Here is a 23,229-nt window from a genome sequence, read left to right as displayed (position 1 = left end):
ACGCTGCACTCATACACACACGCTGCACTCATACACACACACATACGCACACACTGCATTCATTATACACACACTGTAAATAAATATTCAATTAATATATTTTTTTAGGATCTAATTTTATTTAGAAATTTACCAGTAGCTGCTGCATTTCCCACCCTAGTCTTATACTCGAGTCAATAAGTTTTCCCAGTTTTTTGGGATAAAATTAGGGGCCTCGGCTTATATTCGGGTCGGCTTATACTCGAGTATATACGGTATATATATATATATATATATATATATATATTGGATAGATATCTAATATTTATAAAATATAGTGATCTGCTAATCTGTGTGGGTTTTTTCTCAGGGAGAAGAGAAAAAAAAAACACACGGATTAGCAGATAACTATATCAAACTTGATGAGTTAACCAGACAAAATAAACTTAACCCAGATAAGGAGCTAACACAAAAAATAGTAGAAGTAGAAAAATGTATAAGCAATTTACTCATCGATAGAGTAAATAGGGGACTAGAACATCTCAACAGGAATTGGTACTATCAAGGGAATAAGGTTAATAAAACAATGTCTAATAAACTAAAAAAAAATTAAAGGTAAGAAAAATATTACCTTGATTAGGTCAAGGAATGAGATACTATTGACTCCGGAAAAGATAGGGGCCGCCTACAAAGAATTTTATCACCAATTATATAATCTTCAAACTAAACCTACGCAGGTACAGATAAAAGACTATTTAGATAAAATAAAACTACCTCACTTAATGGAAGAACAATTTTAATGGAAAATATTAAATAAGAAGATTTCAGACTATGAGATGAAAATGGTTACAGAAAGGTTGAAGGGGAAAGTCACCTGGTCCGGATGGATTTAACAACTTGTTTTGTAAAATATTGAAAGATGTCATAAAAGAACCCCTCACTAAAACATTTAACATGATAGCGGAAGGGAAGGACGTCCCCAAAGAACTATTACTAGTAAACATTATAACAATACCAAAAGAAGGGAAAGATCCCGAACTGGTCAGTAATTATCGACCAATTTCGCTCATGAGCACAGATATTAAGGTATACTCTGTGGTTCTGGCAATGCGGTTAATGCAAGTTGTACCTATGCTAATCCATCCGGACCAGGTGGGCTTTGTCCCTGGAAGATCCTCCACAAACAGTGTCAGAAGACTGATAGATATGCAGTACAAACAAAGGGAACACCCCACTTGACTCTGTCTTTAGATGCCGAAAAGGCATTTGACAGGGTTGGGTGGGGTTTTTATGGGTGGATGTTGTAGGCCATTATGGTACTGTACTCCCGACCAACAGCCAGAGTACTCGGCTTTGACTGCTTCGATCTGGCATATGGAACCAGGCAGGGTTGTCTGATTTTGCTGATATTATAAAAATTGTAACATTGATTAAAGGCTTCAGTAGAAATTCCGGTGAATTGAAACTGAACATGTATGCTGACGATGTGATAGTGACCCTAGAGGATCCCAAATATTCATTAGGAGAAATGAGTAAGGTTTTAGAACAATTCTCAGAGGTGTCTGGCTATAAGCTTAACTTTAACAAAACCCTAACTTTAATAAATAATGTCACAGCACAAACTAAAGAGCTCTTGAGAGCTAAATATAAATTTGACCGGGCATCAAGTTTGAAATATCTGGTCATAACGATATGCTCCGATCCAAATAAAATAATGGAAGCAAACTTCCTCCCTTTACTTAAACAAACAACTAAACAGTTAAAAGACTGGGGAATGATGGAATTTTCATTTTGGGGAAGAATAAATATTTTAATATCATATGTGCTCCCCATGTGGTTATACCTTTTCCGTATGGTATCACTTTCAGTTCCAAGTAGCTGGCTGGCTATGAATCAAGCGTTATATAAGAAATTTGTCTGGCGCAGTAAAAAACCAAGGCTAAAACTAGATTGTCTTATATTGAAACCTGCACAAGGGGGTCTTTCTATGCCGGACATACAGAAATATCATAATGCAAGCATGCTAATGCATGCATTTGTGACACAAAATAATTCATCAAAAGAAGAAAACTGGTATAAAGTTGAAAAAAAACTGACAAAACAGAAGGATTTAGGGTTTGAATTTTGGACAACAGAAGCACCAAAAAATACATATAGCTAAAAATTGTTTAATCCTAGACCATATTTTAACTAACTGGCAGAAATGTAGGAAGAAATTGAAGCTAAATAACAGTCCTAATAAATACTTCCCTGGAAATTCTAGCAAACAATATCAAAGCTATATCAAAGATATAAGTCTGGTATAGAAGTGGCTTATTGACAATAAATGATTTATTAGAGAACAAACGTATTAAAACACTCAAAATTTCATGGCATGCTAGTTGTAAGTAAGGAACGGTTAACCTCCCTGGCGGTATGATTATGTCAGGAATTTTGTACCAAAAGCGGTACCATTTTTTTGCATGGAAATTTGGTGTTATGTATTGTAGGCCAGTAATTACTTTCTTAAACCTGACCAAAAGTACTCTCAGATGTGATAAAGTTCGAAACATAAAATCATGAATTATAATCTAATAAATAATATACCGGTTCCCATTTTCTGTTCCTGGAAAACTTGCTATGCAGAGTAGCTGATTGCTGCTCGTTGTAGCGATTTGTCTCCGTGACAATCTTTTCAATGACGTCATCTGTGAGAAATAATTTTAGGTATGCCAAAGGATCATTGTGCTCAACGTCTACCTTCATCCCAGGTGATCCAGTAAACGGAAATCTTGGCGGCGGTACCTCATCCATACCGCAATCAATAAGGCACCAAGTGCGCACATCACTGAGCTCGGTGCAGAATCGTCGCTGTCGCCACTTCTCTGGTCACTGTCAGAGTCGGATGACGAATCTTGCCACGAATCGCTATCGCAGTCGCTCAATTCTGCGAGGGGCTCTGTGTCGCTGCCGCTGTCACTCATCTGATCCAAACCCGCTTTGGAGATGCTAAAGTGACGCTTTGATGCCATGGTAAAAAAAATATTTTATGGGCAGAAATGACAGCAAAAAGGGCAGGCAGGGCAGTGTAGGATGATCAAATTTAAAATCTGAGGTGATACAATGTAATCTGACAGGATTTCACTGTATCACCTAACTTTATGTGTGTGTGTCACTTTTATGCTTGAAACATTTGAATTACCCGCCCAGTTCCGCCCCCATGAGCCTCTGCGGCTCACAGAGACGGAACCAGGAAGTCAGATGGAGGCATCCGCCGGGGCTCTCACCGGCAATCACAGTGCGGGGACATCGCTGGATCGCAAGGAGAAGGTAAGGAGACTCCGCTGCCAGCTCTGTTATCTACCCCGAGCGTGACTAGAAGTTACCGCTTCTGGCAGCGAAAATTAACCCCGAGTCACGCTCGGGAATACCGCTAGCCTGGTTAAGAGTGGGATAAAAAAAGAGCTTGACTAGGGCTGCTGAGAAGTGGGAAAGAGACATACAAGCTAACATTTTTCAAAATGATTTAATAGGAGTAATCCAGAAAGTATGTAAATCAGTCAGATGTCTGAATTTAATAGAGATGCAATTCAAACTCAATAATCGTATATATTTGGTTCCAAGCAATCTCGACAGGATGTGGTCTGGCCATACTGATAGGTGTTGGAAATGTGAATCGTATAAAGGTGATTTATTATATATCTGGTGGAAGTGTGAACCAATTTTTAGGTTTTGGGGACAAGTAAAGGAAAAAAATCCAAGTAATTAGTAAGTTTAAACTACCACTGAAACCCGAATCATATATATTACATTTAAATTAAAAAAAAAATGTCCAAAGCAGAATACGACATTGTAGTTCATGTCTTACTGGCAGTAAAGATCACAATAGCCAGAAAATGGAAATCTTTTATACCGCCATTGTGGACCGAGGTTAAAAACCAACTTCTTTTTCAATTAAATATGGAAAAAGGAATAGATAATTATCAAAATGTTACCCAAAAGAGGAATCATAATTGGGATCTATGGATAAAATCAGTCCCTGAGTGAACAAAATAAACAAAAATCTCAGTGATTAGTCAAAAAAACATTTATCCTTTCTAAGAGCTGTCCCGACGGACATTTATGTTGGTATATTCGTAACCCCTTCTAATAAGATGGGATAATGTCATATTATGATTGTGAGGTTTTATGGAGAGGGAGAAGAATATTGTATGTTTAATGTGAATTTTATGTCTATGTATGGTCACGTTTCTTTTCTGTATAAAAAAAAAAAGAAAATGAATAAAGAAATAAATGGAAAACAAAAATACTTATAAAAATCTTAGATTTTATCGCAACCTTGTGCATACACCACTGTATGGGCCTCCACTTAATTATGCTTCCAGTCCAGATACTTTGGTCTTAAATTTGTAATTCCCTTTGAATTAATCTAGAATTCTCACTTTAATGAATAACCCTGTTAGAGCCATTAGAGTGGCTGGGATTAACGTACAGCAGCCTAGTACACAGTCTGCAAGCAGACAAAAGCAAAAACAGAGCGAGGCATAGGTCAAAGAATATAGAAATACCGGAAAGTGAATAAACAAAGCCAATGACTAGGATTTTTGAGTTCAAAGTAGACTAATAACAGAGCCAAGTCAAAACTAGAAAACACACACCACAATATAAGTGCATTATCTGGTAACCAAGGTTATGAAAGGTCAATGAGGGGTAAGATGTGTGGCTTATGTATCCAAAGAAACTGTGACATTGGCTTGCGCCAATTATGACATCAAAATGTATTCGATCAATGTTGCTGGATTGACATGGTCAACTGTGGAGTAAAAAAAATGATGCAGACATTTAGGCATGGAAGAGTGGACTGCTTTTGTCAGTGGACTGAATTTGACGCACGGCATTAAAATGTGTACGGCTGCATCCAGATGATGCAGAGGCCATGGCAGCTTTATGTTAAAGGTCAACATTAATATTTAAAAAAAAAAAAAGATCTACACTGTTGTTTCTTTTTCCAAGCTATCACATCATGCTTGTAGTTTCAGAATGTGAATTTAAAAAATAAGTACAAGTGTCTTACATATCTTACACTGTCTGTCCACTGTAGTTCTACAACACGTAGCAAAAATGAAAAAACAAAATTAGTTTACAATAATTTTTAAGTGGCATTAACTTTTAAGATTGTCATTAAGTGTCACTTAATGACAGTCTAGCACAAAATTGCAGTTTTGCTATTGAGTATGAGATACATGTTCGACTTTCTGTTTTACTACAAAACTTTGATTTTGGAGGTTTTATATTTGAAAAATTTTGTAATTCTTTTTTTAAAGAACAATAAATAAATGAGTAATGATGTAAAACAAATCAATGTATGTTTCACTATATATTTTTTTTAAAAATAAATGAAAAGACTAAAGGTATGCATATATTGTTTAGTTCAGTTTGTCCAGGGATTTACTTATAAAGTCTTGAACTGACTCAAATTTGGACAGAAAATTCCAACATATTTATTTGGCAATGAAATGAAAAAATAAACAACCTGAATTCAAGAAAATGAAAAAACAAAAACAAAAAAACTTCATTATGTGCACAAAAAATAGCGTTTGGACAAAACAAGCTGCATGTTAATTGCTCTAGCTACATTACCATGAACTATAACTTGAAATATATAAAACTGATTTCAGTTCATGTTAAGTGCAAAATACAAAAAATAGTGGATGGTTCAAGAAGCAATTTCCTTAGCAATGTACATGGGGATGGTGACATAATCAAAAACCTCCCAACAATATGTATACACAGACTAATAATTTGGCTAACAAATCATCTCTTCCTTCACCTTTCCCTACATCCTTGCTTTTCGTCAAATGGTTGCCCCCTTTGTCCTCCCACAGACTTCACTAACCTTGATTGATCAAAATGTGTGGGTTTATTATAATACCCAGGGATAAGGTCTGCCATTACACTGATTAAACCATTTGGATTTTTGCAGGCTGAATTAAAGGGACACTATAGTCACCTGAACAACTTTAGCTTAATGAAGCAGTTTTGGTGTATAGAACATGCCCCTGCAGCCTCACTGCACAATCCTCTGCCATTTAGGAGTTAAATCCCTTTGTTTATGAACCCTAGTCACACCTCTCTGCATGTGACTTGCACAGCTTTCCATAAACACTTCCTGTAAAGAGAGCCCTATTTAGGCTTTTATTGCAAGTTCTGTTTAATTATTTAATTTCTTATCCCCTGCTATGTTATTAGCTTGCTAGACCGTGCAAGAGCCTCCTGTATGTGATTAAAGTTCAATTTAGAGATTGAGATACAATTATTTAAGGTAAATTACATCTGTTTGAAAGTGAAACCAGTTTTATTTTCATGCAGGCTCTGTCAATCATAGCCAGGGGAGGTGTGGCTAGGGCTGCATAAACAGAAACAAAGTGATTTAACTTCTAAATGACAGTGAATTGAGCAGTGAAATTGCAGGGGAATGATCTATACACTAAAACTGCTTTATTTAGCTAAAGTAATTTAGGTGACTATAGTGTTCCTGCTACTATAGCTAATAAATGAACCTAACAAAAATGCACACTTGTACACAGAAAATTCTCAATTGAACTCTACTACTGATTAAGCAGGGGAGCCCTTATTCTGCTAAGGGCATCCAATCAATATCTTTTACATTCTTGTGGGATTTTTGGAAGCTGCTCAGATAGGAATGCAATAGAGTTCTTGAAAAATGCCAGTGGGCAGTATATGTAACCATTTTTATTTATCTATTTTTTCTCACTCATACTGTATGTTTTAAAATTGTGTTTCACTTGCATATTAATATTTTATTCCCTCTGAAATATTGCAAAATATGGTAGGATATATAATCCCTAAAACATTTTATTCCTACAAGATTTTTGTAACAAAAAATATTTTTGAAACCATACAAAAATATTGTATACATTCCCGTAACCTACATTTTAGGTATCCCTGAACAACAATCTTTACATTAAATGGCTGATTTACATTATGTTTTAATTATATTTTATTAAAATGTGTGAATGGATTAAACAAAATAAGGATAACTTTTCTTCCTCCCTTTCTGACATATTTAATGACTAACAGAAACCGATAATTTTATCCAGTTCAGCAACACAAAACTGCATTTTAAAATGGCAATTTATATTTTTGTGAGATAACCTTCCAATTTATCAAATCCAGTTACAGTTGTGAACTGATTTTGTTTCAGGGACTTTTGTCAGTTACAGGTTAACAAATTCGATTTTACCTTTTCCAGGCAATAAGCAAATAAAACCTGTCATATGCAAGTTGCATTGCAGAAAATCTATATCTAATTTAAACAGACACTCCCAGGTGAAAACAATGATAATATTGAATAAGCACGTAAGTTATCAGGAATAAGAAGAATTCTACTGTTGAGGGAAAGGGTTGGAACGTATCAATGGAAATTAACTACAAAATAAACTTTGAAGACCTAATATTTAGAAGTATACCAAATTTAGGCCTTGATTTAATGTTTAATTAATTATCATGTTTATTGGAGGTTTGTCGGCTCCCAATAAGCCTTTTAAATATCTGTTTGAATATCAAAAGTAGTACCTACATTTTACATTGAAAAAAATAGATAATTTAATTTGGATAAATTGACTCATAGGTTCAACAACTAAAGATTGTTGATACATGTTGTTTTTACTATATTCCCAGGCAAGTCTCTAGAGAAGTAAGACTTCAGAGCCCTCTAATTGGTTGGCTTACAAGAAAACCAATCAGAATGCTCAGACAGAGCTTGCAAAGCAATTCAAATCCATATTTCTCACCTTGCAAGTGCATTCTGCACAGAGCCCTCCATTGGATTTGATAGATAAATGTGTTCTGCGTATGGGGCATAAGTGAGGTATTAAACGTCCCTTATGCTAATAAGGGGGTCATAACGACCCCCATATGCTTTTTTCAATTTATTATTTTTTGTTATGACTAAAATGGTTAGTCGTTAAAATGCAGAGAAATGTGCTTCAGATTCTTTCTTTCGAGCAGCCAACCCGTTTATTGTATACAGCTGAATGAATTTCAGCACTATTTATTCCAGCCGAAATTCAATAAAAACATCTGTTGAAGATAGTTCAGTGACAGAACTAAGTCAAGTCCTTAATTAGCCTATGTAATGCTAGAAAAGCATAATGTGGTCCAACAATGCAATGTTAAAAAACAATGTATGGGCTATTCAAAAAGTACATACAATTGCCATTAGTAATTTTGCCCCCTTTTTTAAGATTAAGATTTATTATTAAAGATATCTTAGTAAAATATACAATCAGTCGTTATACATGATGCTGCTTCCAATTTCACAAACATATAGTAAATTTCTTGCAATCCTGCAAAATCTGAATACAATAACCAATCAAGAAACCAGTACATATGGAATAATCTAAGAGGAAAAATTAGTAAAGAAATGTTCCCATCCAAAGGTGTGCCATTATATAGTTATCCCTATTATTATTTTACGTACCATCACAAAACATTGATTAATTTAATTCCCAGAACTAATCCAGGTATAAAGACATACAAAGTTAGTACTGGCTTATATTAAATTGACTTTCAAAAAAAGTAAATTATATCAAGTTTCAGATGTCCCCAGGATGCATTGTAAGCTTAACGTCTATACTATCATTGACATATTTTAATATATACAGGTACATAATGTTATGACTTCTGATTGGTTTACATTATATGTTAAATAGCAAGCCATTTCTGCTGAAGATAAATATCAGAATATTATGTAAGGAGGCTTCCCCATTTTGCAAAGAAGAATTACTGTGATTGTTATTGTAGTCAAATTGGATTGCACATTCTTTTTTTTTTATATACAAATTATTAAAGGACCTACTGTATATAATAATATGTTACCTATAATTGATTAGAGGCATGATAGGTAGTATGTCTATCTTATATTATATATATATCTGAGTGGTTCTGTTGAGTAGAACAGGAGGCCGTCATTGAAAAACGAAAGGCAATATTGTTTGTAAAACAAGAATTTAGCCAACCGACCAAAGCACATCAAAACATCTAGTAACAAACACTTTCTGTTTTGTTTATGCCCTATCATTATTGGTGATAACAAGAAAAATGTGTGTTACTGACTTTTACAAGATTTGTCAATTTGGAATTATATAGAGTGCCTATCTTCAAGGCAGCAAATCTATTATATAATGTCATCCATCGGAAGTACTTATTCTGTAACTGCTCAGTTGAGGAATAGCAAATATATGCTGAAGAAACCAAAAGAAACCGGAAACAAACAATAACTGAAAGAGTATTTCAAGAAAATGTTATTCATAAATAATTTCCATAACACAGTCTTTGAAAGCAATCATTACATATAATAAGAGTGAATTATATTTTAGGGTTTTGAAAAAAAAAAAAAACATCCTTTGAACATTGTGCTTTCATTTTTTTTCTCATTTAATGTAACACAGAATCATTTTTTTTTCCATTTAAAAGAAAGTTTGGCATGCGATTGCTATTTCATGATGGAGTGTATATGCTTATTTATGCACTTAGTGCTGGAAGGTGATTTGATTAAGATATTCAATATCTATTTGAAGTTAAATATTATGTTGCAAATAAATTTTCCTTTAGATCTGTGTTCATTGTTTTCAAAAAACATGAATAACTCAAGTCTAAAGTCACATACAGCACTTCAACTATTACGTGTTGTAAGATTAATTTTAAGCAAAGCAATTCAAAACCAAGACACAAGTGTAACTAATAATTACCAGTACCAGTATTAAACTTTACAAAATATTATACCTAGAACCTAATAGTAATCAAAGTCAAAAGATTTCCAACATCCATGTATATTGAAACCTAGTAGAAAGGAAAGAGTTTGCACAATGCTATCTCTTAATTCAAGTTTAAATAACAATGTTTAATGTTAATTGACTATGAAGTTTATTTTGTGTACAATATAATGCTCTGTAGGTTGGCTTTTGAAAGTTTATTTTTTTTTATCTATAAGTAAAACATGTTTTGCTGTGCTACTTCATTATACAATCAACACTTCAAAGTGATGCTATAGTAATGCTAATTAGTTGAGAACAACATACAATGATTGGTACAAGTATGGACATAAGGAATTAACCCATAAACATATGCATGCCATTTGTCAAAGACAGGATAGGAACTATCTGTAAGTGAACTTAACAGTTCATTAACAGTAAAACTTGCAATTAATAAATAATTGAACATCTATATTTCATTCAAAAGTTATGATCGTGGCATATGATTTTTTTAAAAGCTACTATTTAATATGTCTTACATATTCCATGATGAGAGGATGGAAGCAAATATAACACAATCCTACATAGAATTAACTACAAATTCAATGTAACATAGAAAATGATGTAAAAAAAATCATTACATCTTACCTGATGGAGGTCTTTTTGATATGAAGTAGAAAATATAAGTTGAAAAGGATGTATTCTTTCTACTGTTATTAGCATGTAGTGTGTAAGCAAAGCCCTTTGGAATATACTGACATTCCTATGATGGTATTGTACAGGAAGTTACATCAGAATTGCATGAACAGCAGTGATGATCTTGAGATCAGTGCAATTTCTTTCTCTTTATTCCAGCTTGGGGAAAATGAAATTACCTATCTTCCGAATTTATTTTTATTTTTTTAATGAGAAGCAGATATCAAACTGCATAATGTTTTGGTGTAGCATGTGTGTTGTATCAAAGTGACAAAAGGCTTGTGATCTAGATATCAGATTTGGCTATTGATAAGCCAGACACGTTTTACTGAGCTGAGGTTGCTACTAGTGAGCAGCTGCGTTAAATATAACCGAGACAGAGGAAATGCACGTAACAAAATTAGCTATCACTTAGGAATACTATTTTCCTCATTGGAGAATTAAACAGTGAGTCACAAAGTTCTAGTGCATCTAAGCAATTGAAGCCTCAAACATTTATCATGCAGTGGTGCTCAAAGGGACAGGAGATAAATTATCACTTGGGTGCTTATCCAATTTTTGAAGTCCATTGTGTTTATGTTAAAATAGAATACAAAAAATGTGTTTTGCTCAATTTTATTAGGTGATATTGAATTTACTGGGAAGTAAACAAGCCATTAAAGTATATAAATAGGCACATTTGGTACATCAGTTTCCTTTGTATTGTACAAAATAAAAAGTAAATTTTTATTAATGTACCCAATAAAATATATAAAATAAATAAAAACATGGACAAGACAGTTTATCATTTTGAGAAATATACATTTTACATTTTGGAAAATGTAGGAAACAATTAAATTCATTATTTGTTCTGGCCATTTTATCAATGATAAAGCACATGCAAAAAGCCCAAGGCACAGATCAGTTGAAACACTCATTCAATTACCAGAACTATACCATATAAGTGAATTCATTAAATACGTCATTTTGGGGAATTGCACCTCGCTGCTCATGAGACACATATTGCAAATGAAATATATTTCTAGTTTAGCAATGTTACTCATAAAAAATAAAAACTGTAGTTCATAAAAAACAGATCCCCAGTTGCATTTTGATCACATCATTTAAATGCATGATTCATTTCAACTACTACATATTTTACCTACCACATATCAATATGCATGCTCCTTTGGATTGGATCAGTTAAAAGCAGAACTGTCACTGTTTTATTTGTATTTTCTTAGAATTCAACAAGTCCAGAAAGCCAAAATATTAACTGCACATTGTAGGACTTCTAAGCTACAGTGCACAAATCTCCCCAAAAAAGTTAAGTGTCAGAATGATTTTTCTTCCTTTAAAGGTAGATGGTAATCAGTCGCACAATCAAAACACAACCCGAATACTTTGCATATATTAAAACACAGATGAGAGTGTATTGAAAATGCCATTGTTATTCATCAAATACCACTCCAAAGAAACAATGCATTGCCTGTCTTTATGTCTAAGTGTACAAGTGGTGTGGGAGGAAGCGGTAAGCACCTCAAAAGAGAGTAAAAATAAGAAGGTAAATCTGATCGCCAAAAACCCAATAGGGTTACAATGAAGAAGAGGGCAAAATGTGTAACTAAATTACAATAAAAAGTATGCAACTTGATACTGAGGCTGGATCACCTCACCAGGAGTTAAGTAAACTGGGTCTATTAGATTTCTGTGAGATAAGATGCTTAAAGGATCACTATAGGGTCAGGAACACAAACATGTATTCCTGACCCTGTACTGTTAAAACCACCACCTAGCCCCCCTGGGCCCCTCATGCCTCCATAAATATAGCAACATCTTACTGTAGTCAAGCCTGAAGCTGTAGATCTGCATGGTATTTGCCTAAAAAAAAACAAGCAGTCTGCTGACATCATCAGATGTGGTAGCCTGATCCAATCACAGTGCTTCCCCATAGGATTGGCTGAGACTGTCAAGGAGGCAGATCAGGGACAGAGTCAGCATGATTCAAACACAGCCCTGGCCAATCAGCATCTCCTCATAGAGATGAATTGAATCAATGAATCTCTATGAGGAAAGTTCAGTGTCTGCATGCAGAGGGAGGAGATACTGAATGGTTGGATGCATTTTAGGCAGCCATGACCCAGGAATGATCTCTAACAGCCATCTAAGGAGTGGCCAGTGAAGTTATCACTAGGCTGTAATGTAAACACTGCATTTTCTCTGAAAAGACAGTGTTTACAGCAAAAAGCCTGAAGGTAATGATTCTACTCACCAGAACAAATTCAATAAGCTGTAGTTGTTCTGGTGACTATACTGTCCCTTTAAATAAGGGAACAATCCTTAGTACATTCCAATGAACATCCCAGTGTGAACATACTTATTCCCAAGAGGAGACAAAGGGATGGAAAGGCAACAAAACTCCAACTGTGACAACAGTAAGTTCATGTCTGACAGGTCTGTGCACCAATCTTCAGTTCTATTACGTTTGGCCCAGTAATATTGTAGATCACTTGACAAAAGTAGTTGTTTAAGTGGGCAAAATGATCAATCAATAGTATTGCAGGTAAAAAGAAGACTAAAGTCTTCGTTAGTCTGCCTTAACATTTTTCTATTGCCATGGTCAGGTAGACAAACTTATCAGTTCTTTTGAAAGGTTTTAGTTTGAAGATGAGTCTGCAATTTGGGTGAACCATTTCAATTACATCAATATTATTTACTAAAGTAGGTTTAGAATCCTCACATTCTTCCACTTCTGTTTATCTGTCATGTCATCAATATTTGCTTTAATTGCCTTTTTGAAGGTCATTAAAATGTATTCTATGAAAATCTCTGTCTTGTTGCAGAAGACCTTATATTTTAATGCTTTGAGCTGACCAGTGACATAGGTAAATTCTTCCTGGAAGAGTATTCAACTAGCATTGTTTTAAGTTATCCACTAGTCACATTTGGGGTCTCATACCTAGCATCCATGGATTGCTTCTAAGAGCATACAGAGGATATTACCATCTACAGAAATAAATTGGGACATCCCTGTGCTGCTTTGTAAGTATAAATCCCAAGTGAAAGTTCAAATCTGACAGGGATTCTACCGAACCGCTGCTTTTAACATCTTATCATGGCGAGGGTACATTTAGAGTAGATAAAGGCCACAGTGTTAGTGAAAAGTGTCTCAATATGAGAGCAATGGAATTGTTTCGCATTGAACAAAAATATGCCCATCTGTCCATTTTGGCAGCTTGCTCTGCCACTCTAGCATTGTCTTTAATTTTGATAAATACACTGTATTCATTTCAGTAAACACTAGCAATGCACGTGTTTTAAGAAATAGCAAGCTTAAATAAATATAAATACATTTATGTTTGCCAAGTGAAGTGAACTAGAAAAGCTACAATTTTTTGGGAAATTTTGTGAAGTGTTCTTGCCTCCACCAGTAGTCTACAACTGGAGTGGGCGGAGTAACTGTTATCATTTATTTATATAGCACATTTAATTGCAACATTGTTGCCCAAAGTGCTTGACAGTTACATTAAAACATACATTTATAAAAACATTACCAGATGTACAAAAGGCCCAGCCTGGCACAGGTCAGAGTATTTTGGCGGTTGCCATCTTCAAATGGTCGTATTTTAAAAACTATCCTACAGCGAAGAGCTTTATATTGTGATAATCGCAAGACCCAGACCTACATTTTGATGCATAGTATGTCTCTGAAGTATTAAAAATGAAGGCACAGTCGCAGTTTAGAAATTGCCCTTCAAGTTTGAACTGGCTAGAGTGGAGTTTCAATGAATGTCAATGGACGGCGTGAGTTGCAAACAAATGGTCATATTGTGAAAACTATAAGGACTATGGCTTAGCCGTGGACATTTTTAGTGGCAGGAGGGATAACTGAACGTTTTGATATAAGATTTGTGTAGGTGGGCTTGAAAATGAGGGAGTGGTGGCAGTTTAGAAATCATGTCCTGATTTTGCAGCTTTTGCCAGCTCCCACTCTAGTTTTGAAAATTTAGCAGTTCATTCCTATGGGACCAATTTCGCCTCACGAACGACGATATTTCGAGAACCATTTGGCGAAACGTTCCACAAAGTAATAGCAATCCGATCGGGAACAATCCGCACGTTTCGGTATATTACTGTCTATGTAGTGTAAAAACTGTGGGAGGAGTTAGGGTGGTAAATTTGGCTATAATAAGAATAATAATATATATGTGAGATAACAGTAAGTGGTCTTGCTATGCAAGAACACTTAATAAATATAAATACATTTATGTTTGCCAAGTGAAGTGGGTAATGTGTGCTGCCAAATTTATTATGCAAGTAAATTAGTTCTTTTTCCCATGATTCCTGTATATGATGAAACCGTGCCACTGCTCTTAACGTTTTCTCACTTCTCCCCTCCCCATTATGTAATAGTACGTAGTTGTCAGTGGATTATTTGTTTTCTTCAGCTTTGTAAAAGACCCAACCCACAGCAAACCTATAAATAATTTGACTTGGCAGCAGAGAGGTAAACAATTATTAAATTGTATTTGTAGCATATATTGAAAACAAATTAACACCAGAATGTGCCAATATAAATACATAGCATGTTATACTTGCAACCTGGTACACGTTTCAACCAATCAGCAGTAATAGTTGGCACCGGGTCTTTTAGTGATGTTATAGATAAAGGGAACCTAGAGCCTCATTCTGTATCAATTACATAAATAAACAGAGGTATTGCCTTACAGGAATAGCGTGATAATTGTTCATTATAATAGTGGTATCCTTCAGAGTGAAACCTGTGGATTCTCGACAGGAGATACAATTGTGTATATACAATTCCAGACTCAAGAATGCTACAATTTCTCTACAAGAATGAAGTAACTACGTTTCTACTGAGAACAAATGTCAAAAGACACCATGGTGTAATATAATGTCACTGTGACGTGATAGTTATCTCAGTCACTAGAAAAGAAAGAATTGGTAATACAATGGATGGAAGCCACTTGTCTGCACTGCTTTCAAATCTCTAGATAAACCTGCAAATGATGTTCATTCAGAAATAAAGCTCTTTTAATGTATTTTATAAAATATTTAACATAATATGAGCATGTTACATTAAAATGGACAGTAATTTACTCAAGAGTGTATCTTAAAGAAAAACGATTAGTAACACTTCACATGTTTTAGAATTAAATAAATGGCCATCGTATTAATATACATATTTTATGGGTATTCAGATAAGGATATGTTTCAAGTTTGCATTTGCAATACATATGATTTAAAAACACATACAATTACCTTACTTAGAAAGAAAACCCTAGAGGTACCAAAGAATGTAAACTGAAATACACACTGATTTTCATGTTAATCAGGAGGCATGTTGACAGTATGATAGGAACAGTCGAGCAAACATATGAGTTTGGCAAAAGCATGTTGAGAGGACTCGGATGTTGCTTAGCAACAAAAGCTACATATGGTGGTGATCAGTGTGTTTTACTCACCTGCTGTGTAAGATTTCATACATGGATTGTTGGAAGTATAGTGATGTATAAAACACAGTGCAATGTGTTAATTATATGTCTGATTAACAGTATGAATGTTTTAAAGGTGTGTCCATTTCTAAATGTTTGACAAACATCATTTTCTAAAGTTTTTTTGCCCATCTCATCAAATGCTAATTGAGATTTTAGACAAGCAACAGATATAGAAAAAGTAGTAATTTTGCTTATATAAAGATGTGTTTCTGCATCAACTAAAATATTCTCCTTAAAAAAAGTCTGTCTTGCCATCTGAATGTCACACACAAGCTGAATAATGTTAGTGCTGCTACTCCATAGCTATTTACCAAAATGCTTATCGATACTAAAATGATTGTACTCACTCAGCTCAAGCTACAACAATTCATCAACTAGCAAGCAAGACTTGAGCACGTGGGGTCTCCAGTCTTGTGCCTGTGGGACACAACTAGAAATGTCTGGGCATAATATTTTGTTAGCACTTATCTTGCAGGAAGGTTAAGATAGGGGAAGCAGCATCATCTGTTGACCTTGGGTGGCAACAAGTATATTTGGCAACAAACAACAAGTAAAAATGATGTTGCTGATCACAGACTTTGCCTTTTAACCCTTCTATTACCAGACATCAAGCTCATCCAATATATCAGATGGATTAAACTGGTTTGCATTTCCGATTTACAGATGGATATTTTCCACAGTAGCACTATATAGAATGTAAAGAAAGAACAAAAACAGTCTAAACACGTGTGTACAATGCCCACCAACTACGTGAAAACATATTTCCTTAAAATATTAGTAGCCTCTATATTGACTTTCACCACGTATGTTGCCTTAACTGATTCCGAGACGCCTCAAAATTAACTTTATTACTGTTCATGCCACCAAGGTTTTTTTTTTTACCATGAGCAAAGCCAGTGCCATTGCTTAGGTTGACAATCATACGAGATAAAAGGAGGGTAGGATAGACCACATACATCGTCTCGTTCTTATAAAAAATATTTTCTTTTGTGCAATTTTAAATTGTGAGTGTGTTTTTTGGTTGTTTTTTATATTGTAAAAATAAATACTACACTATGAGTTTTTCTTTTTTAATTTGTTTTAATGTTATTGTTGCCCTACTATGGAGTATTTATATTTGTGCAAGTGTCCATCTACACTTTTACTCCAGGTAACAGATTTATTGCTATTAACACCAGTTCACTATTAGGTGGTGTTGTGTGATTGCACTTTGTGTTATTACTGATTTGCACCTAAGACATAGGTTATACTTTGTATATCGTTTTTCCCTACACACATAGATACATACACTGACAAATACACACACTCTGAGACATGCACAAACTGTCACTCAGATGCACATACTGAAATATACAATCACACTCAGATGCAAACAGACACATACCTTACCACACAGATACACATACGCACTGACACAGATACAGACTGACATATACACAAACTGACTGACATATACACACACTGATACACAGATACACACAAACATATAAATGTCATAAATTTTATATTTGCAGCCACCCTCCTGTTAACAAAGCTTTTATGTGGAGGAGGGTGGATTGTGTAGGGTCTTGCTGCTGACTGAGGCTGCTGGTAGTGTGGAGTCCGGAGCAGCTTTTTTCTCTCACCTCTGCTGCCACTGAGAGAGGTGACAATTATTTTTTAATTTGCTGTTCACCTGAAATATATTTGCAAAATGTTGGGTTGAGAGAAATATTGTTATTTTAAAAGATATGCCTCATATACCGAAGCTAACAAAAAATGTATCAAATACTTAAATAAAACTACAGTTATTCAGATATTCCAACCTAAAATGAAGATAAAGGGAAATAGTGTAAAATGGATTTTCCAAAAACATGTTATAACTAGTTTATACAGTGTGAAGTATATCTTTGATTAATCAGCTGAGACAAGTAATTGCCTTGGATGTCAGAGATAAACTGAAACAGCAAAATCAATTGCTTATCTTTTTAATATACTTGTTTGTCTTTAATCAGGTCCCATAATCTTGAACACACTGTTGCTACCGTGGGGAATAATGTATGACATAAACTGCCATATGGAGTCTACTTAAACATTCAGCATACATTTGTCGTGTCACTGACTGGCAATATTTACTCTCTACATGTTCCTCAAAATAACTCTGCAAGCACCATAATTACAACAGCTTATTCTGGTGGTTATTGTGCTAAAAGACTTTTGGTCACAGTTTTTGTCAAATCATTTTCCTTATGTACCTTACACCCACTCTATCTGTTGGATGCATCATAAATAGGTAATTCACCTTCTTGCTTTACATCCAAAATATTTGCATGATTTCATGCAGGGATGGTGGCCACACAGGCAAATATGCATTTTTCTGCCAAGCCCCCCCAAACAAAAAATGCACCTACACCTGTGTGTCTCTTAATCACCCTTTTGTGTTTCATATCCCCTCTTTTGAATGTCTTACACCCTTTAGTGTATCTTATCCATCTTTTATGTCTGACTTCCCCCTTTAGCATATTTTATCCACCATTTTTCTCCTTTGCAAAGTTTTACAACCCCTTGTGTGTCTATTACAATCCCCTTTGTGTGTCTCTTACTTCCTTCCAGCCCATTTCTGTGTCTCTCCTGCAGCACCTTTGTGTTTTTCCCAGCACCTTGTCTCTGCACCCCAGCACTTCTGTGTGTCTCTTTGTTTCTTGTCCTTAGTCCTTTTGTACGTATCTCTCAATGTGCTGTCAATGGGTACTGCCAGACAATGTTTAATTCTATGATACCCAATTTGTAATTGGCTAATGAAAGTATTTAGAAAATTGGCCAGACTAGTAGGCCCAAACAGTTCTCATCTGATTCCACATTCTATGTTTCTATGTAAGGTACTATGACCAACCTAATTTGAAGATTTGTGCCACCGGGTGTCCTAAGTTGATATAAATGGTGGAGTCAATTATTTATTTATTTATAAAATATTTTACCAGGAAAGATACATTGAGATTTCTCTCATTTTCAAGTATGTCCTGGGTCCACAAATCATTGCATTGTTACATTAGGGTACAATAAAATACAAAAACAATATTAATACACAACATACATACAAAATTTAACATAGAACAGGTAGGAAATATATAATCAACCATGACAGGTGTATTCAGTTTTGAGGTATGAAGAGAGGGATCTCTTAAAGGACTTTAGGCTTAGGGAAGATTTTAAATTGTCTGTGTAGTCCATTTTTTATGTAAAATAAATTAGTTAGTAATTCCTTTATGGAACTAATTATCTTCTGGAATTCTTTTATTTTCCCTAGTCTGGGATTAAGATTCCCAACCTTCTTTACCAAGTGCAATGATGTGGTTTTTGCCACAAAATCTGAAAAAAATAGTGTTAAAGAACTATAAACCACGGACCATTTGTTTCTCCAGGGGGTATGTGTTGCTTGACCATAATGAACATGTTGGGATTTGCATGTCTGGTGCCTGTAGGCACAACATTCTAAGGTGATTAAGATGCATTTAAATTGTAGTTTAAAGGCTGTTTAGAATTATCAGGTTAAGGTTTAGGGTTAGAGTTGGGTAAAATTTAGTATTGTGGTATGACGTGTTTAGTTTTTAAGAGGAGTTAACCATACGATTAATGTAAAGGGTTTATGTTTAGGATTTGAGTGCTGGAGTTTGCAAAGTACTCACCGTTCTATGTCTTCTGCAGACCTGTCAGATTGATTATATTATGGCTGCAGGAGTGGTTATACAGTGTGCATCACTCAGAGCTTCCCCCTGCTCCTCTTGCAAGGCATTTCCTGTGTGAGAGGCCGTTAGTCCATATTTAGATACTGAACGAGCTGGGACAGTTTTATACCCTCTATAATTGTAGTCAAGTCAGCCTTAATAGCAAAATAACAGAAACGGAGGACACTGGACAAAGCACCCGGCACTTATTTCTCCCCACCAGCCTATTCAAGCTCAAAAAAGCACATTCCAAGTGCTAAAAATAGGTGTCCCCTAATGGTCAGGTGGCTGTAGGATCTGCAAATCTACTGCATATTTATGAGACAGAGGCATAACAATTAAGCTTTGTATGCAGATCCTCTGCACTTAGGTTTTGTCCTGCATTTCTGCCATAGATAACTAAATATGTTAGAGAATGTTATCTCTTTCAGACATGCAATATGCTCTGAGAACTCTTTATTATGATGTTTGCACCTTGTGTTTCAAAGCGGTTGTATATACGAGACATATACTCAAAGGAATCCATGCATAAAGTAGAATAAATAAGGCAAAATGGTGGTTCTTTGTTGAACTCATTTGCATATGCCCACCCAGAATCCTTTGCAGTAATAATAGCACTGAAAATGTGAGAGTTCTATGGGAAAAGCAAGTCTTATGGCTTGACTGGTGTAAGCAGATCTCAAATATAATGTATTTACTATCCTCTAATAAAAACAATACTCATGGAGATGCCTAAGTGAACATCTGGGTATTTTGAAGAAATTGAAATGTTTCAATTTAATTTTGAAGGAATGCAACATTAAAATTATTATTGAGGCCGTTCAATATATCTTCTTCAAATGATCCTGTATTTAGATGTTCACATACAACTGAGCATGGGAAAACATGATCAACATAAAGATAGAGCTATCTTAAATTAACTGGGATAGCTCTCTTGATACTAATTGCATGATTAGCTATTACACAGTGACCTTTACCCTTCAACCTATATAAATATATAAGTATGAGTCAAGAGCTGGGACGCTACCTCCAACACACCATATGCAGTGATATGACAGCAAACTTACAGAAGTCAATAAAAACATCTAATGGTCAGGGAGGTCCTGCTCAAATATCTTGAAAAAAATGTGTTTACGGGCTTAGACTGTGGCTCACAGCATCCCCTCTCCTTCTTCCATTTCTTCAGTTAATGTGAACTAGAAACTCTAATTTTCTTTCTTATTCTGTACTCTAGTTACAAGTGGTCAGGGATTAGTATTATAGCATTGGATATGGTGCCTGCCCGCCTGATCCTGTTCTCTCAAGAATGGATCAAGCACCCATTATATCTGCCAAAATAAATCCTCTAGGTGCAGTGCCCTGTTTCAAACAATGGCGGTCAATAAAATAACTACCATAATTACCTTCTGTATCAATTTAAAAGGCAATGATCAGTGAAGCTAAAAATAAATATGCCCATAAAACCAAAACATTTTTACATATGTGTGTAAGGAGCAATTCTTCCATAACGAACCCATATGAATAAAATATATACAAAACAAAATTATTAAATTTTCTATCAGTATCAAGTGATGTCAACCTATATAAAGGAAATCCTCATCTTAAAAATAAAGTTAGAAATGTTACAAATACCCCCAAAATATATAGTGTAGTAAAAATAAAATATGCACAGACCAGAGTCTTCTGGGGCTGTTAAGGCCTTTCTCATGCTAAATGCAGAAATAATAAAAGAGGATTCTTCCATCCCTTCTTCTGTTATAGAACTCACAAGCCACTGAATGTAGAAAGCAGGTATATTCATTATTACAAAATGTATCTGTACTGAATACTCTGTCATAAAGGATATATCATTATGTGTTATAAAAAATAATACAACTAAATGTGGTTTTACATTACCAACTGAAAATTAACTATAAATACAATCTGAAAAAAATTTATTTTTTTTTTTATCAAGTGATATACCAATGTAAAAAAACACAATACCGGTAATTATCCATGATCATTATGTTCTACCAGACTTAAACAAACCTAAGAATGGCTTGATGCAATATTAATATTAAATTGATCAGTTTCAGTTTACGTAGGAATTTTTAAAGTATAAACATTGCATTTCAAAGAATAACGCACCTGCTGTTGGATTCAGTATAGAAAGAAATGCCTTATTTAACATTCTACAGATTCTAAAACCCTGACAGTACTTTTTCCACTGAAAGTCCAACACTAGCACAGCTTGCCGAAACTAAAAAAGTGGTAACAGTTATTTCTTTTATTTTTATTTTTAGTTTTCTTATCTGTAGAAAATGTCTCATGTGCTTGTAGGTTTTTTGCTAAGTTAAACTTTACTTTTTGAAAGTTTAAATTCAATTTTTTTTATCTATAGGTTAAAACCATTTATTACTTCGACAGGCATATCTAGGGCTGTCTGTCATCAATAACAGAAATCACATATTTTAACACTTTATTTAAATGCATGAAAACATAATTTTAAAAAACAACTATCTAGAATGATCGTCGTGGTATTAAAATAATATTTTAAGAATTAACTCACATTTTCAACCAGTTATGGCTTTCTAATCATAATCACTAACTGTGGCCTTGCAGATATCGGTGAAATACATTTCCTATGATGCTTACCTAACTTGGAAAGTAGTTTATATCTGCATTTCTATGGTGAGTAATGACTGCTGTATACCAACAGGGTTATATACTAAAATGAAAAGTGAATTCAAGGCAAAATAGCAGAAGTGGAAACATTCTGGAACCACATACCTCCCCCTGCCCCTTTTCTCTATCATGTTGTAGGAAACATAGTACTATTGACATATCTTTAGTGGATAACAGTGCTCCACAGCAATAACACTTAGAGGGATACTCCAGGCACCCAGACCACTTCTGCCCATTGGAGTGGTCTGGGTGCCAACTCCCACTACCCTTAACCTTGCAAGTGTAATTATTGCAGTTTTCATAAACTGAAATATTTACTTTGCAGGGTTAAGTCCTCCACTAGTGGCCGTCTATCAGGCAGCCACTAGAGGGACTTTCGTGTTCTAAGAACACGAAAAGTGTGTTATACGACGCTGCACGTCCTCACACTATGTGAGGACGTCCAGTGTCGCCGAAATCCCCATAGGAAAGCATTGAATAATGCGGCTGACGTCGGCGGGGGAGGAGAGTAGGCAGAGGGACATCGGAGCTGGACTCCGGTAAGTCACTGAAGGGGTTTTAACCCCTTCAGCAACTTGGGATGGGAGGTGGGAGGGAGAGGAGCACTCCAGGGTTCTACTGTGCAAGGAAAACAAATATGTTACCTTGCACTGAAGAATCTCATTAAATGAATGTGTCTTATGTGTTAAGAAATCAGTCTGTCTAAATAATAATAAATAATAATAATAACTAACAATAATTTTTTCTATATTAGTTACATAAATTGTAATCAATAAATAAGTAATGAAGTCACCTATAATTTCCCAGAACATTTCAACACCTGGCCATGACACCATTAACACACCTAAAATAAATGTGTTCCTCTTTGGTCATCTGAAATGTTGAGAGGTATGAAGTCAGCTGTGCTTCACATTTGGCCACTGTATTTTACTG

The sequence above is a fragment of the Pelobates fuscus genome, chromosome 5 (genome assembly GCF_036172605.1).
Source record: "Pelobates fuscus isolate aPelFus1 chromosome 5, aPelFus1.pri, whole genome shotgun sequence".
Classification (NCBI taxonomy): domain Eukaryota; kingdom Metazoa; phylum Chordata; class Amphibia; order Anura; family Pelobatidae; genus Pelobates; species Pelobates fuscus.
This window is presented reverse-complemented; position numbering follows the sequence as displayed.